We start from the raw sequence: 19,705 nt of genomic DNA, 5'->3' as shown, positions 1-19,705 counted from the left end.
CATTTAATTTTCTATAATCAATACATACACGCCATCCTGTTACAGTTCTAGTAGGAATAAGCTCATTTTTCTCATTTGTAATGACAGTCATGCCACCCTTCTTAGGCACGCATTGAACTGGGCTTACCCATGGACTATCAGAGATTGGATAAATTAGACCTGCATCTAGCAGTTTAATAATCTCTTTCTTAACTACATCTTGCATATTAGGATTTAGTCTTCGTTGGCGTTGCACATACGTTTTATGACCTTCTTCCATAAGGATTTTATGTGTGCAATACGAAGGACTTATTCCTTTAATATCATGAATCTTCCATGCAATGGCTGGTTTATGAGCTTTCAACACAGAAATGAGTTGTGATTTCTCATTTTCAGTAAGAGAAGACGATATTATTACAGGTATTTCAGATTCACCATGTAAATAAGCGTATTCCAAATGGTTTGGAAGTGGCTTTAACTCTAATTTCGGAGGTTCTTCTATCGATGATTTGTATCGATATCTGTCTTCTTCTTTTAGCATTTGAATTTCTTCTGTTGTTGGTTCATATCCATTAGCTATAAGTGTAGCTAACATTTCAGCTTCATCAATTGGTTCATTACCTTCTCCTAAAGAACATTCTCCTGTTCCTTGTAATTCTGGAAATTCTTCTAATAATTCTGCATGTGCATCTATAGTTTGAATATAATAACATGTATCATCTGCAGATTGTGGTTGTTGCATTGCTCTATCAACTGAAAAGGTAACACTCTCATCCTCTATACTTAGGGTCAATTTCTTACCGAACACGTCTATCATTGCTTTAGCCGTATTTAAGAATGGTCTTCCTAATATGAGAGAAACTTGAGAATCTTCTTCCATGTCCAAAACAAGAAAATCTACTGGAAATACTAAAGTACCAACTTTAACTAGCATGTTCTCCATTATCCCTCTAGGATATTTTATTGATCTATCGGCTAGTTGTATGCTTATTCTAGTTGGTTTCAATTCTCCAAGGTCTAGTTTAGCGTATAGTGAATACGGCATTAAATTTATACTAGCACCTAAGTCTGCCAATGCTTCTATTGAACTAAGACTACCCAGAAAACATGGAATTGTGAAACTTCCTGGATCAGATTGTTTTTCTGGTATCTTATTCAACAGCACTGCTGAACAATTAGCATTCATAGTAACAGCCGAGAGTTCTTCCATTTTCTTTCTATTTGAGATTAGATCTTTCAAGAATTTAGCATATCTAGGCATTCCTGAAATCACATCAATGAAAGGAAGATTTACATTTATCTGTTTAAACATATCCAAGAATTTGGATTGCTCGGCTTCAAGTTTCTCTTTCTTCATTTTGTGGTTGGTATGGTTTAACATAAGGTTTAGCCTTAACTGTGTTATCTTCATTAACCTTTTCAACTACCAGTTATTTTTCCTTATCATGATCAGGTTGTGGTTCTTATGGAGTAGGAATAGCTTCATCAGAAGTTACAGGTATTTCCGGTGGTTTAAGTGTTGTACCACTTCTTGTGGTAATGGCTTTAGCTGTTTCATTCCGGGGGTTAGCATTTGTATCACTAGGTAGACTTCCCGGTTTTCTTTCACCTATTAACCTTGCTAGGTTACTTACTTCTTGTTCCAAGTTTTGAATAGAAGCTTGTTGATTTCTAAATGCTTGAGCATTTTGTTCATTGGTTTGTTTCTGAGATGTGAAAAACTGCGTTTGAGTTTCAACTAGCTTCGTCATCATATCTTCTAAATTCGGATTTTTATCATCGGTTTGTTGTGGTGGTTTGTTTTGAAAATTAGGTCTTTGCTGATTGTAATTATTATTGGATACTTGTTGATTGCTAGGACCTTGTTGGTTGTTGTACGGAATATTTCGGTTATAATTCTGGTTTTGATTGTAAATTGGTCTTGGCGGTTGATAATTATTCTGATAATTATTTCCAGGCCTTTGGTTTATGTATGAAATATTCTCTCTTTGTTCCATTGTTAATTCAATACTGAGACAATCTTTTGTCAAATGTGGTCCTCCACACTGCTCACAACTAATTCGTATTGAGTGAATATCTTTAGTCATCTTTTCCATTCGTCTCTCCACAGCATCTATCTTTGCGGAAATGGAATCTAAGTCATGGCTAGAATCGGCTCTAGCTGCTTTAGATGATCTAACGATATCTTTTTCTTGGTGCCACTCATGTGAGTGGGAAGCAGTGTTATCAATAATTTTGTAAGCATCAGTTTCGGTTTTCTTCATAATAGAACCACCAGCTGCTATATCTATGTCTTTCCTTGTAGTGATGTCGCATCCTTGGTAGAATATTTGTACTATTTGACAAGTGTCTAAACTATGTTGCGAACATCCTCTTAATAACTTTCCAAATCTTGTCCAAGCTTCATATAAAGTTTCATTTGGCTTTTGTGTGAACGTAACAATTTCTCCTTGAAGTCTCACGGCTTTAGATGCCGGAAAGAATTGTTTAAGAAATTTTTCAACTAAAACGTCCCATGTATCAATAGCCCCTTCAGGTAATGATTCTAACCAATCTTTGGCTTCTCCCTTTAAAGTCCAGGGAAATAACATGAGATATATATGTTCATCCTCCACTTCTCGGATTTTAAATAGTGTGCAGATCCTATTAAAGGTACGTAGATGTTCATTTGGATCTTCCTTCGGCGCACCACTAAATTGGCATTGATTAGTCACCATGTGTAGAATTTGTCCTTTGATTTTATAATCTGGCGCATTAATGTCTGGATGAGTAATTGCGTGACCTTGGCCAGTGCGTTTAGCTCTCATTCGGTCTTCCATACTTAAAGGTTCCTGATTCTCCATAATTGAATTTGTTGAATCGGAATCACTAGAGGATTCTGATTTAATGGTTCGTTCCTCAACAATCTCTGTTTGAATGATTGGTGGTTCCGGAGGAAAGTTTAGTGGTTCAGGATCTACGAATCGTTCCTGAATATTCTCCGGATTCTCAATTGTGAGGTCGGGTTCAAAAAATGGATTATCGGAAATTTGAACTGGAGTACTTGGTCGACTGGATGACGATTCTAAAGAAAAATCAACGGTGGTAATATTTGCTAAATGTCTTGATCTAGTTACAGGTGGTGAACGTACAAAAGGTGGTGAACGTCTTGCTCGGTGCATTCACTGAATAAGTTATAATAAGTTATCCAGTCAATAGACTTTTCTGATTTTGTCCACGTTTCGAATAGCCAAAAGATGCAGCAGAGGGGCAGGATTCGTTTGGTCTCAATATAATTGAGGACTGTTTGGCTCCAATAACCCGGTCCACGTACAAATCCAACTATTACTACGAACCAGAAAATTTTGATGTCTATTAATTTAACCACTTAAAATAAATATTCGTAATTTTAAGAAATTTAGATAAGAAGTAGAATAAAAATCTATGTCCTAAAACTAGAATAGCGAGAAATAAGAAAGAAAAAGAGCGCGTCGGAAAAAGGTCGAAAAAGAAAATTGGTTGAAAAATAAAAGGTGACGAAAAAATAAAAGAAACTTATAACACTTAAAAACACTTGACTAACCTAACCTTATTACTACAACTAACTTAAAATTATAATCGCAAATTGAGATTACTAATTTGAATGATAATTGATACATAGGTGAAAGTCGTCTAAAAATATTAAAGCTTACAGGAAAAACTAAATCCCAAATGGAAATAACTTAAAAAGAAACTAAAACTTAAAAAGGCGTCGCAAAATTCTAAAGCACCTAAATCTTAGTCTAAAGAAAAAGCACTTAAGGAATTCTACGGCAAAGCCTAAAAATCTAGAAATAAAAATAACTATGGCAAAAACTAAGTTTAAAACTAAATATGAGCTAAAAATACAAATATTACGCTAAAACGATTAAAAAGGGACAAAATATAAAAATATACAAAAAGTTGTAAAAAATACAATTTTTATAAAAATACAATTTTTATAAAAATATTATTTTTATATTATTTATTTTATAAAACTATTAATTTTACAATTTAATTAAACTAATTAAACAAAATAATAATAAAAACTAAAATAAATAATTAATTAAAACCTAATTAGGGTTTTATAATAATAATTATAATAATTACCCGTAATTAATGCCTGATTAGGGTTCTGTGTACCCGTGTCAGAGTGGCTCCGCGAGTCGCGGTTCTCGAAGCTGCAAACCCCGCGAGTCGCGGGGTTTCAAATTTCAACTCTGGTACAGTTTTAATTCTACGTGTTTTTTTTTTATATTAGCGTTGCGCTTCCGGCGTTTAAGTGAGTCCCCGGCAGCGGCGCCAAAATTACTTGATGTGGTAGCGGAGTGTATACGAAATACTATTAAATTTTACAAGAAATACTCTTAAATACGATACAATTTTACACAAGATATTTATTTATTTAGAGAATGGATATACTTAAACCTTGCTACAACACTTATAGGCAGTGTACCTAATCGTACAGTAGTGTAGTTTTTAGTAAGTCCGGTTCGTTCCACGGGGAAAATCTTTAAACAAAGCTTAACGCTATATTAGTTTACTTTTATAAAAATACAAATATATATATAAGTAATATTATTATTATAAAGGGGGGTTTTTACCGTTTAATGACCGGTTTGTCGATTTTAAAACTTTAGTCATAGTTAAAACCAAATGTAAAATATTAAAAATAAATACAAGACTTAAATTAAAGCGTAACGTAAATAACAATAATGAAATTGCGAATAATAAAAGTGCGATAAAATAAACTTGCGATAATTAAAAAGTACGATAATTAAAAGTGCAATTAAATACAATAACAATAAAAATGCGATAATTAGAAGTGCAATTAAATATAAAATAAAGGAAATTAAATATGAAATAAAAGAATTATGCTTATTTAAACTTCCGTAATCATGATGGTTGACGTGTTGATTTTAGTTTTATGCCCATGGGTTAATTGTCCTTTGTCCTGGATTATTTAATATGTCCGTCTGGTTTTTGTCCATAACAGTCCATCAGTCATAAATATAAAGTACGAGTGTCCTCGTCAAATTATCCTTATACCCGAAGTTAAATATTCCAACTAATTGGGGACTTAAACTATAACAAGATTTTAATACTTTGTTTAATAATTACACCAGGATGTCGACTGAGTGTAACCCAAGGTTTTAATATTTTGTTATCAATTATACCAAGTGTCCTTGTACATAATTTCACCCCTGTTTAAATTATTCTAGTGGCTATTAATCCATTCCCGTGTCCGGTTAAATGAACGATTATTCGTACATATAAATACCCCGCCCATCGTGTCCGATCGAGTGTATATGGTAATTTATAGGGACGCCCAATTGTAAATCTTTATATTAACATTAACAAATTATCATTCAGTTAAACAAATATAAAGCCCATTAATAGCCCATAGTCTAATTTCCACAAGTGTCGTTCTTTTGTCCAAACCCCAATTATGGTACAAAGCCCAATTACCCAATTTTAGTAATTAGCCCAACATCATGATTACTTCGGATTAAATAAGCATAATAATAACTTAGCTACGAGACATTAAATTAAAAAGGTTGAACATAACTTACAATGATTAAAAATAGCGTAGCGTTACACGGACAGAATTTCGACTTACACCCTTACAACATTCGCTAACATACCCTTATTATTAGGATTTAAAATTAAAATTAAAATTAAAATATAAATTGTATATATATTTTTACGTATATATTGAAAGAGAGATAGATATATGAGTATGAAAAATGATCAGAATTCGGTTGGCTTTATAGGGAATTGAGTTCAGGCATACTCCGCGACTCGCGGCCCTTTTTGCCTTCAAACTCCGCGAGTCGCGGAGTTTGTAAATACAGCTCACTCCATTTTGGAGTCTTTCTTGCCGACGATTTTTTATAAATATAATATATATATAATTAATATAATTAATTATATATTATATTATATTTATATACATAGTTAACTTGTAATTTTTAGTCCGTTGCGTCGAGCGTTGAGAGTTGACTCTGGTCCCGGTTCCGGATTTTCGAACGTCCTTGCGTACAATTTAATATCTTGTACTTTGCGTTTTGAATCTTGTACTCTTGTAATTTTGAGACGTTTCTTATCATTAATTGGAACCTCTTTGATTGTATTTTGTACTTTTGAGCTTTTTGGTCGTTTGCGTCTTCAATTCGTCGAATCTGTCTTTTGTCTTCACCTTTTATTATTTAAACGAATATCACTTTTAAATAGAACAATTGCAACTAAAAGCTTGTCTTTCTTGAGGAATAATGCTATGAAATATATGTTCGTTTTTAGCATTATCAAGGTTCATGTTCAAATTTGGTTTCTAAAACGCTAGACTAGTTATGTTAATCTTGGATCTTTTGAGAAAATGTTTACATGAATGATTAACATAATTATGTGCTATATGTATTTTTTAACATATACTTGATTTATGATAAACTCACACTAATGCATACTATTTTCTATGCGCCTCGTTTGTTTTGGTGTATGTATTATGTGTGCAGTACAACTTTAGATCAAGGGGAAATCAACGATAAGAAGAACCTTCACACCGGTACCAAGAAGAACAAGATTCTTCAGATGAGCAAAATTCTCCACCAAATGAACGACAACCTTCACCCGAAGGATCACCAGATCAAAATGATCCAAGGATTTGGTTAGCTTATGTCCGAGACCATCCGGATTATGCAAGTGCATATAATTGGGTAGCGAACAAATCATGTGATGCCACGTGGTATTTTGACCCGGCTCCATTGGTAGAATCACGGGAATATGATAGAGTGTCGAGAATGTTGGAGGTCAAATACCGGATTTTAACGGGCAGGTTAATAACAATCAGGGCATGGGAAAGAATTATGCGGTTCAATGATGTCATATACCCGCAATTATGCAAAGAGTTCATAGCATCTTTACGTTTTGATCTCATTATGGACCCTACAAATCAAAACTTCATGAGATTTCGTTTAGGTGGGATCGATCGGGCACTTAGTTAAATTGAGCTTGCTCGAATATTCGAGCTGTATATCGAACTTGATGATGACCAACTCAATGCTTATTTGCGGTCATCCGAGTATTATGATGATTCTTATGATCCACGCCCGTTTTGGAACGATATGAGTGACACTCAATTCTCCTCTAGCCGAAGCAAGTTTACCGATATAAATGATAAAGACAAAAGAATGCTTCATCGGCTAGTTGCATGTATGTTTAATGCAAGAAAACATGGCACAAATAAGGTAACACGTCTCGATGTTTTTCTTGTAGACAAAATCTACAACCAAAGCAGTGTCAACATTCCATCTACGTTGGCGGATTATCTTGCTAATTCGAGGGGAGATAGAGGGTTGAATCAGATTGTTGGTGGGCATTACATCACCCAGATTGCTATGCATTTTGGTGTCAATTTATCTCGGTTGATTCCAAATAGTACAACAATGAAGCCTTTAAACAAGACTTATTATTTGAATGCAGAATTTTTGAGCTATAATAATCATCAAAGGCTTATTCCATTTGTTCCGAGGGTAAACGAACCACCCCGTGCCCATGATCATGAAGCAGGTGGTAGCGGTGTTGGAAGAGATGATGTGGAGGAAGAGGTTCGCATGGAAGAACCTGAAACTGAAGAAGAGTTACCACAAGTTCAAAGGCGAAGGCGTAGGCGGACACAAAGGTCCAGGGAAGAAGAGTTGGAGGAACTTATTTCTGGGTTTCATGACATGCAGGTAGGTTATCAACACAGGGATGACCAATATGAGCAACAAAGACAACAATTCAACCAATATCATGAAGAGCACCGCGAGCATAATAGGGCTGTAAGGTATGACCAAAGGTGGGGGAACTACAGGGGCGATTGGCTTCGCCATAATGTTGGTTTATATATGCAAAACCCACAAGAATATTATGCTACTTCCTACCAACATCCGACCTATTACCACACACCAAACCGAATTCCTAGTCCTCCGTTATATGAGGAACAAGCGGCCATGCAAGATGCACAAAGATGCTTTGAGGAGCAATACTCGCAGGGAAGACCTAGGAATGATGGTTCAGGCACTTACTCCGGCTGGCCTTTTGGTAATTTCTTTGGTGACAATTAGAGGGCTCATGTGCCCTATTTGGTAATATTTTGTTAATTTTCAGAATGGTTTCTTTTAAAATAATTGTGTGTAATAATTAGAATATTTATGTTGTACGCTTGACGTTTGTGGTAGTTGTGTTAAATACACCACTTTTATCTATTTTATTTTGTGTGTTTGTTTATTTCTTATTGTTAAGGTTTAGTGATGCTGGCATTAAGTTCAGCGAAGTACAATCAATTTGAAATTTGTGATAGAGATCAAGGAATGAACGATGTTCTTATACTGGCATTAAGTTCAGCGTCATCGCTCACCTACATTTCACGATCTCCGGCTTTATGCCAAGGTTTTTCGAACTCTTTTCACACTAATGCCCTCATGAATTTTTAAATTATTTCTGATTTTAAGTAATGAGGGCCTTACTTAATCTTAAGTGTGGAGGAGGGGGTAATTCTCTCGGATATGCAATGCAACTTGGCTCGGGGGTAATTCTCTCGAATATGCAATGCAACTTGGCTCTTATTGTCGCATTTTATGAAAATTTTAAAATTTTTGAACTAAAAGTATTAGCGAAAAAGCCAAGTGTGGGGGATGTTACTAATCTTTTCGAATTATTATCACAAAGTTTTGCAAAGTTAAAATGATTAAAGTACTTTTTGCTTGGAAATAAAAGTCATTAAACGGAAAGGATGCATCTAGTCCATCCTTGAAGGAAGTAAAGTCTTCCTAATGTTGCCTTACTTGATATAGCAAACTTCCTAAACTATATCATTTCATACCAGTATCATTTCACGATATAAGGTACAGTGGGAAGGGAAAGTCTTGAACTTTCAAACCCGAAAATAAACTTGGTAGGGTAAATCCAAGGAGCTGTCCAGTGTAAAACCGATTACGGTATATAAGCTGGAGCAGGATCTGTCCCGCGCGATAGCTCAGTCTTCACAGTTTTAACCCTTGATCTAAATTGTACAAATTGACATGCAAGACCGATATTTATATGGCGTCAGGGGGCGCCCGATTAAGAGTTCCATGATACTACAATCATGGGGGCGGATAGCTTTCTAATCGCCAACTGAGACTTCGGTTTTCAGTTACCCTCAACCGGAATTTGAGGTTAAAACCGGAAAATGTGTCTAGTTTAAAACTAGCATTGACATTTTCAAAATCTTAAAACGTTTTCTCAAAGATCCAATTTTTCCTAAGGATCCAAACTTTTAAAGAACTTTCACCAAAGTTCGTCTCTCCCAAATAATCCAAATATGTGCGTGTGTTTCATAAATTGTGTGTGTACCTCAACGAGTTTGTATTCCAATTGTGTAAAAATGTGTTCATAAAAGTGTGAGTGTGTATTCCATTTGTGTTGTATGGGTTTCATATAGCGTGAGTTTGTGTGTGTTTTGCGTGATTCGTGTAATTCGTGTAATATGTACTTCAAATAATGTGTGTGATTCATTGATGTTTGTGTTTTGTATACGAATGATTAGAACAAGACTTGCTTGAGGACAAGCAAGAGTTAAGTATGGGTGATTTTGATATTACTCAAATTAGTCATATCTTTAGTCGTAATATCACGTCCTATTGTCGTTTATTTCGTATGTAAACATAGGAATTCCGTTTGTATTTCATATTATTGTAATATAGTCTAGAATCATTGTAAACTTGAAGAAATATGGAAGATTATGTGTGATACAGCTCAGAGATCGAAACCAAGACCAGAAAGCCAAAGACAGAAGGGTGCGCTCAGCGCACCACAAAGGGTGCGCTCAGCGCACAAGGCATAATTTTGATCAGAAATTTTTTTGGCCAAAACCAAAGTGCGCCAAGCTTTGCACGCGCCGCGCATAGTAGTGCACTTAGCGCACCCCAACGCGTACTTTTACCAGAAAAGCAGATTTTAACGTGCGATGTCGAGCTGTAAAGAAAAAGTGGGTTAGGTGAAGAGTGCGCTCAGCGCACCCTTACTGTGCGCGCCGCGCACAATGCTTTTCACCAACTATTCAGCTTATTTAATTCCATTTACAGCTTCATTTCTTAGACACCAGTTTTACTTTCTGTTCTGAGACGAAAACATACGATTCAAAGTAGTTCTTGGGCTTATCAAAGTGCATCTAAGCACTTAAATCATTGAAGAATCAAGGATCATTCAAGAGCTTCATCCAAGATTACTCCTAAAAGGTCAATCTTGTATTTACAATGAATTCTATCTTTGTTACTGTTTTGTTTAAGTTTTCAAGCATGATTGTTGGCTAGTCCATTTTATGTTCATCTAGATAAATAACCGAGATGTTGAATGTTTACCTTTGATTGATTGTTATTATGCACGATAGTTTGATGTTTGAATACAAGAACCATTCTTGTTAAGTTTAATCCTTTCAATTCAACTAGTTGATATGTTCATTTGATTAAGAAACATCATCTTATTAAGTTAATGTATTGATTTACACCTAGTGACATGTGTTTATCCGTCTTTTACCAAAAGGGATAAGTTGAGTTCAAATGGTTAATTTACATAAGAATGTAAGAACAACTCTTGTAGATACTTTGGAATAGCTTAATTAGTATGTGTAATTATCTAGGAGAATGACCAATTCCTTAGAATCTGTTATACACACTTTCAACTACCTAGTTCCATTAATTAACATGTGTTAGTGATTTCCCTTATCTAGTGACGTTTATAGGGATCTTATTATAACACTTAGTTAATTATTTGGGTTGGGTGAATTGAGCATTTAACCGGACCAAAGGAATGAACTAAGTTAAACCTTTAGTTGATATAGGAGTGGATCATGTACAACACACCATTGACTTGATCATTCTTCAAGTCTTCAAACTAGTTGAATTAGTTGATTACAAATAGGAGGTCTTAGATGACAAGAACATCACTTGCGTCGTGTAATCCCGTTTGAGTGTTTGCGTAAGACTACTCTTGGTAAACCAATTAATTAGTTCTCGTGCATAACTGATGTGCAGCGGGGTAGTATATAAAATAGTTATTATTTTACTAGGAAAACACTATTAAATACGATACAATTTTACACAAGATATTTATTTATTTATAGAATGGATATACTTAAACCTTGCTACAACACTTATAGGCAGTGTACCTAATCGTACAGTAGTGTAGTTTTTTAGTAAGTCCGGTTCGTTCCACAGGGAAATCTTTAAACAAAGCTCAACGCTATATTAGTTTACTTTTATAAAAATACAAATATATATATAAGTGATATTATTATTATAAAGGGGGGTTTTTACCGTTTAATGACCGGTTTGTCGATTTTAAAACTTTAGTCGCAGTTAAAACCTAATGTAAAATATTAAATAAATACAAGACTTTAAATTAAAGCGTAAAGTAAATAACGATAATGAAATTGCGAATAATAAAAATGCGATAAAATTAAATTGCGATAATTAAAAAGTACGATAATTAAAAGTGCGATAAAATAAAATAACAATAAATAAAAGTGCGATAATTAGAAGTGCAATTAAATATAAAATAAAGGAAATTAAATATGAAATAAAAGAATTATGCTTATTTAAACTTCCGTAATCATGATGTTTGACGTGTTGATTTTAGTTTTATGCCCATGGGTTAATTGTCCTTTGTCCTGGATTATTCAATATGTCCGTCTGGTTTTTATCCATAACAGTCCATCAGTCATAAATATAAATTGCAAGTGTCCTTGTCAAATTATTATTATACCCGAAGATAAATATTCCAACTAATTGGGGATTCGAATTGTAACAAGGTTTTAATACTTTGTTTAATGAATACACCAGGTTATCGACTGCGTGTAAACCAAGGTTTTACTACTTTGTTAACAATTACACCAATTACCCTTGAATGTAATTTCACCCCTGTTTTAATTATTCTAGTGGCTATTAATCCATTCCCGTGTCCGGTTAAATGAACGATTATTCGTACATATAAATACCCCGCCCATCGTGTCCGATCGAGTGTATATGGTAATTTATAGGGACGCCCAATTGTAAATCTTTATATTAACATTAACAAACTTTCATTTAGTTAAACAAATATAAAGCCCATTAATAGCCCATAGTCTAGTTTCCACAAGTGTCGTTCTTTTGTCCAAACCCCAATTATGGTACAAAGCCCAATTACCCAATTTTAGTAATTAGCCCAACATCATGATTACTTCGTTTTAAACAAGCATAATAATAACTTAGCTACGAGACATTAATATAAAAAGGTTGAACATAACTTACAATGATTAAAAATAGCGTAGCGTTACACGGGCAGAATTTCGACTTATACCCTTACAACATTCGCTAACATACCCTTATTATTAGAATTATAATTAAAATTAAAATATAAATTATAAATATAAATATATATTACTTCGTATGAATGAGAAGAAAAAATGATGATGATTTTGATCAGAATTCGGGTTGATTTATAGCCAGACTTGAAATTTGGGGCTCCGCGACTCGCGGCCAAATACCCTTAAAACTCCGCGAGTCGCGGAGAGGTATTTACAGTTTACACCCTTGGAGTTTCCTGCTGCCGACGGTTTTAAATATATATATATATAATATATATATAATTAATATAATTAATTATATATTATATTATATTTATATATATAGTTAACTTGTAATTTTTAGTCCGTTGCGTCGAGCGTTAAGAATTGACTCTGGTCCCGGTTCCGGATTTTCGAACGTCCTCGCGTATAATTTAATATCTTGTACTTTGCGTTTTGAATCTTGTACTCTTGTGATTTTGAGACGTTTCTTATCAATAATTGGAACCTTTTTGATTGTCTTTTGTTCTTTTGAGCTTTTTGGTCGTTTGCGTCTTCAAATCGTCGAATCTGTCTTTTGTCTTCACCTTTTATTATTTAAACGAATATCACTTGTAAATAGAACAATTGCAACTAAAAGCTTGTCTTTCTTGAGGAATAATGCTATGAAATATATGTTCGTTTTTAGCATTATCAAATATTCCCACACTTGAGTGTTGCTTGTCCTCAAGCAATATTGTCTTGAAATACTAGAATCACTTCTTTATTCTTCACACTTTGTACATCAGTGATTTCTATACGGCGGTATAAACAATGGTAGTAACGATATGGTTTACAGTCCCACATGACTATAAAAATTTAGATCCATTAAGGAAATTGGATCTTTATGAAAACATTTGATCTTTTGAGAATTAAATCTAGTTTTTTTTTTTTTTTTTTACCCTAGATAAGTTTTCCGGAATAACCCTTTACCGGTGTTTGCAAAATATTTTTGTGGGTTTGGTGGGTTTCAGATTTGAAAATTTTAGCTCAAAACTTGCGGTTTTGTGTCACCCACTTGCTAACCTTGTATTTGGAAAGCAACACGTCCAGTTTACTTGTTCCGTATATTACCTTTCGGCAAACTACCGTCCGGTTGTAAAGGAAAGCGTTGAACAAGCAACTGTTTAAGGCAATGTCCCGTGACATGCTTTTGATTATGGTCTATAACGTGTCGGACGCAATTACTATCCTTGGTAGGAGCAATAGTAAAGCTCACCCTTATAATTTGTCGGTCTGGCACAAGGTCCTGTCTTTGACCATGTTATGCAACCACCGTTCTTACGGTTGACACCCGATTTAGTTCAGGTGACCTAATGAATTCCAGGTGAATTCCTAGGATTTTACGTTCAATGGTAATGAACGCATTGAAAATAGGGTTTTCAGAAAACAAATCGGTTTATAATTTTGATCAAAATATTTTCTCGTTCAAGCTCGAGTTTAGATATCATTGAATTCCATGAGTTTGTAATTCTCAATCTTTAAGGTCAATCTCTAGGATTGAGTAATATCAGTCTTAAAAGCTGATTTTTAATCTTTAAGGAGATTATCCTTTCTGGGGATCTGATTCATTAGTCTTATCCAGCTAATTTGCACGGTGCCTCCTCATTGTACGAGATAAATCCTTCTCATGGTTAGGATAAATCTGACCACTTGGCGACCCTGTTTAATGCTGAGGTCCGTGGATTTCCTGCTGATTTTAGTGATGACTTTTCTAGATTTTTCGTCAACCTACAGCTGGTCTGAACGACAACTTCATGACCTAAATCAAGAAGCGCGTGTCTTTTTCGGAAGACTTTACTTCCTTTTAATGATGGAATTGATTCATCGTGTAGATCCATCTCTTCTTTTCTTTCATCGGGTAAAACAGTTTAGTTTAGTCCAAAGCAAAAGTATTTTCAGTTATTTGTTACAAATATATGTGGCATATGTTTAAAATAACTTGGTAAATTTTCCCACACTTGGCTTTTTATTTTTCTTTTTATCGTCCTCTATTCCATTTTAAATGAATTTTAACATTTTAGTTTGTTTCTCAATTTATGTCCTTTCCGAGGTAACAATAATTTCGGTGTTAAAACCTAGTTTTATCGTTCATAAATATGTATAAACATGATTTTGAATTCATTTATTTGAAAATTTTGAAAAATTTTACTAGAATTGGGTAGTCAGTATATAAGACTAGGGCTGTTCTTTTTTTATCAGAGAGCACTAGATTCTAATACAACTACTGCTTTACTAGTATTTTAATGGTAACCAAGTGTTTAATATAAAAATTTTTAAAATCCGAAAGAATTTAACCCCTTCCCACACTTAAGATCTTGCAATGCCCTCATTTGCAAGAAATCAGTAACAATTTAAATTATTGAGGGTGATTTGTGTGAAAATGATTAAATTTTTACCAAAGTTTCCAAATATATTGGCGTTTGTTTGCTGAATGATAAATGGTGCACGTCATTTGTTCATTCCGTCTTGTTGTTATTTCACATATATTTTGCATCATTGTCGTCAAAATTACTTGCTTTTGCTGAACTTAATGCCAGTCTTTGAAAATGCGTTGTTTTACCCTGTTATGTACATAAGATAAATTGCAAACATATATACATATTTTTGAAGTTTGGTATATTACCCCACATTCAAAAATTATTAAAATCTAAGAATAAAAGTTAGATAATTATAAAAATGATTACAATATTAACAAAAGTATTAAACATATCAATAATTACAAATTACAAAATAATAAAACAAAATAAGTAAACTAAGGATGATATTGGTACCAATAGGGGTTCCACGCATAACCATAAGTGCTATAGAATGCTTCGGCAGGGTCATACGTAGGATATGGTGGCTGCATCTCTATCGACCAAGGAGGGAAGACGGGTTTCGGAGTAGGAATATAGTTTCTACCTATATGTTGGCAATGCGCTATGATCTGGTTCTGATGAACTTGCCAATCTTCAAATGCTCTCTGTCTAGCATTTTCGTATTCCTGAGAAGCTATAAACCTATGCATTTCTTGCATCTCATTCCCCCCTCCTACATTACCTTGTTCCTGGTTTCTCTCTACCTGTGGATGTCTACCATTGTATCGTACTGCGGCGTTATTTCGCCGCTTCAAAACTTTAGCACCATGGTATACATTTAAACCTATAGTGTCGCGGGGTTCCGGCTCTTCTACCAATAATCCCCCCCGACTTATATCCACACCGAGATATTCACCAATCAAAGTAATAAAAATACCACCTCCTATTATGCTATGTGGACGCATCCCTCGAACCATAGCTGATAAATAATAACCCACACAATATGGTATACTTACAGCGCTGTGTGGGTCTCGAATACACATATGGTAAAACAAATCTTGTTCATTTACCTTTTCTTTGTTTTTACCCCTTTGTGTAATCGAATTAGCTAAAAACCTATGTATTACTCTTAATTCGGCTCTATCTATATCCAAATAAGAGTAGTTTCCCCCTTTGAAACGGTGATGGCTTGTCATTTGACTCCACACACCGTGTGTATCAAAATTTTCATCTATTTTCCTACCGTTTAGTATCAATCCTCTACAATCGGCAGACGCTAATTCCTCAGGCGTATATATACGTAAAGCCTGAGCCATGTCCAGTAAAGACATGTGGCGCATCGAACCGCCTAACAAAAATCTAATAAAAGAACGATCGGTTAAACTAGCTACCCGATCATTCAACTCTATACTACATAACAACTCTTCACACCATACTTTATATACAGGTCTGCGTATGGTGAATAAACATATCCAGTCATTAAAATAAGAATTACCATACCTCTGTACCAGTAATTCCCTAATTGGCCCGGCCAATTCTACAGCTTCCAAGGGTCCCCATTCTATGACCCTTGGTACCTCAACAACCTTGGAATGAAGAGTATGCAAACCCCGTTGATATTTTGGATAATCTATCCAAAGTCTGTCAAATCTCAGGTTCGGGTGCAACTGTTCCAAGTGCATATCTGAAAAGGTCATGACTGGATGAGGTACATCCTGCTTGTAGTAGTTATCTACCTCCTGTTGTTCCAAGTTCTCAGCAGGAGCATGACGGGCTTGGGATGAAGATTCACCCCTTTCATTCTGCAAAACACATCAAACACAAATTTTGTGCATCCAAATATGCATTAGTGTCAGCAAAATCATCAATCAAAATAATTACAATGACATTATCAATTTATATCAAACTTAAGCTCATTTTCACATTTTTATCAAATCTACACTTTTTCAAATAAGCATATACGAAAATTTTCGCCAAGTTCATAAGCATTCAACTCAAATAACATGTCAAAATAATCATTACTAGCAAATAAACAAGTCTCAAATGGCATTATCTTTCAAAAATCAAGTTCATGAATTTTGGACTTGAAAAAGTCCACTTTAATTCTCAAAATCATGTTTAGGCTCAAAGTTTGGATCTTTTAACTACCTAGACATGTTACACTACTCAATTTAGCAATAATTCATGAAAAAAATCGGCCATAACCTGTTTATATCAAAAAGCCCCAAATTGCTCAAGAACACAAACCCTAGATTATTCAAAATTTGAAGTTTAAGGCTTCTAATCATGTTAAACAGCATCAATCTAGGTTATACAAGCTTAATACATAAACAATTTAAGTCTAATTACACTAAAAAGCATCAAAATCAAATTGGGGAAAAATAGCTCAAGAACACTAAAATTCGAATTAAATGGTGTTTAGGTGTAGAAATTTACCGTTTTTCTTGAGTAGTTCTTAGATATCATCCTTCTCAACATGATTTTAGCAAAAAATTTGGTGATTAACGGTTAAAAATTGAGATTTTTGGGGGTGATTTTCGCAGTATTTCGGGGTCTTTTTTCGCAGTATTTGGGTGTTTATGTGTGTGGGTGAGTGAACTGATCGTGCAGCTGGTTATATTTTTTTTCTGTAATTTTGTCCCTCCGCGAGTCGCGGGGATTTGCACTGCAAACTCCGCGAGTCGCGGAGTTTACTTTTTTTTTTTTTTTTTTTTTTTTTATATAATCTTTAACTTATAAAACAATTAAGAAATTAATTTTAAAATTTTGTTTCCCTTGTTATTTAGGACGAGGTCGTTTCGGATCGATGTCCTAGTCCGTCCTTCGACAAAATTTTAAAATTTGTCTTTTTGTAGCGATTGTTTTAAAAGCTAAGATTTTTGGGTTTTTTCAATGTTTTTGGCATACTTTAAATCAATAAGATTAAAAAATAATGATAATAAAAGTTCTCGTCCCTCCCTCGGGTAAAGCAATTTCGGTTCAAAGACCTAGTCTTCAACTTACGACGAATTTTAAAAATCATATTCTTAACTTAATGAGATAAAGTAAATTTTTGTTTTTAAATTCACACAACATAAATATAAAATTCAAAATTAAAATTAAAAATTCACACCAAACTCAAAATTTGAAATGCATAAAATTAAAAATTCATATTTTAAAAATTCACACCAGACTTAATTTATAAATTCATATTATAAATTCACACCAAACTTATTTTAAAAATTCAAATATTTACAATTTTAAAAATATTGTTTTTATAAAGTTTACAGTATTAATTTAAGATTTAAATATTAAGATTAAAAACATAATAAAATTAAAAATCTTTTTGTCTTTTTATCCCACTTTAATCAATCAAATATTATCAAAAATATGCGCCCCTCTTTTCGGTAAAGTAATTTCGGTTCCAAGACCTAATTTAACTCATGACGAATTTTTGAAATATTTTGGGTTGATTGATTAAAGATATTTATACCTTAAGAATAAACGTTAAATTTCGCAGTGATGTAATAAATTTTTGAATGATATCAATAATTTCGGTCGCCAAACCTAATTTTATTTAATACCAATTTAATACTTTTTAGCGAACAAATTAGCGTTTATTATCAAAAGGTTAAAAATAAAAATAAAAATAAAAACTGTACAGACATACCTGTGAAATAGATTTCTTAGTTATATGATCTATTATATTCATAAGATAGTCGGTTTAATTGGTTTTCCATGGCTGCATAGGCGTAACCTCGAGCATTCATTGTCTTTTCTTCTAAACATATGAACGGTCCGTCTCTGCATAAAGTAACAAATTCGGTATTTGAATAGGTTTGATTATTTGAACATTTACCTCCATGTGACCATTTTCCGCATTTGTGACATTTTTCTAGGTGTCGTGCTCTTCTTTTTGCTGCGGATTTTGATTTTCCTTTACCAAATTGTAACTTATTATCTTCGCATCTGGATCCTTTTCTAACTCCGTCCATTCTTTCTCTGATTACTGATACTATTTCACTCGGTAGTATGTCATTATTACGTTTAGTGATCAAAGCGTGTAGCATTAGACCATGGTTTAGTTCACAGGCAGTCTTCATTTTGTAAAAACCTAAAAAAAAATAAAAATTCAGAATGGGGGGAGAAGACTAGTTCTTTAGGGTCTGCTAGGGAAAGACCATACGTGTTCCATTTTCGAGAACTACACGAAAACAGACAATCTATCTCTAACAGAAATACATATTATCCTTTAAAGACTTGATTCTCCCCACACTTAGTTAGCTGTGGTATCGAAATTGTGATTAACTTCGTTGTCGACTTCCATCGGACCCTGTATGTAATGTTTAACTCTGTGACCATTAACTTTAAATTCAATCCCATTTGAATTTATCAATTCTATCGTTCCGTATGGGAAAACTCTTTTGACTATGAATGGTCCAGACCATCTTGATTTCAATTTTCCAGGAAATAGCTTGAATCGTGAATTGAAAAGAAGAACTCTGTCTCCTTCTTTAAATTCTTTTGAACTTCTGATTCTTTTATCATGCCATTTCTTCGTTCTTTCTTTATAGATTAACGAATTTTCGTATGCTTCATGTCTTAATTCTTCTAATTCGTTTAGTTGACTTAATCGTAGACGTCCGGCTTCATGTAAATCAAGATTACATGTCTTCAAAGCCCAAAATGCTTTGTGTTCAATTTCTACTGGAAGATGACATGCTTTTCCATAAACAAGTCTAAAAGGTGTGGTTCCAATTGGAGTTTTGTAGGCTGTTCTAAAAGCCCAGAGTGCATCCTCCAATTTAATGGACCATTCCTTCGGATTTGATCCTACGGTTTTCTCTAGAATACGTTTTAAAGCTCGGTTTGTATTTTCAACTTGTCCACTTGTTTGTGGATGATATGCGGTGGAGATTTTATGAGTTACTCCATATCTTTTAAGAACTTTCTCAAGTTGATTATTACAGAAATGAGTACCCCGATCACTTATTAAAGCTTTCGGTGTTCCAAACCTTGCAAAAAGACGTTTTAAAAAGTTGACTACAACTCGTGCATCGTTAGTTGG

This window comes from Rutidosis leptorrhynchoides, chromosome 11, assembly GCF_046630445.1.
Source record: "Rutidosis leptorrhynchoides isolate AG116_Rl617_1_P2 chromosome 11, CSIRO_AGI_Rlap_v1, whole genome shotgun sequence".
Classification (NCBI taxonomy): Eukaryota; Viridiplantae; Streptophyta; class Magnoliopsida; order Asterales; family Asteraceae; genus Rutidosis; species Rutidosis leptorrhynchoides.
The sequence above is the reverse complement of the archived record's forward strand: the minus strand, read 5'-3'. Positions refer to the sequence as shown.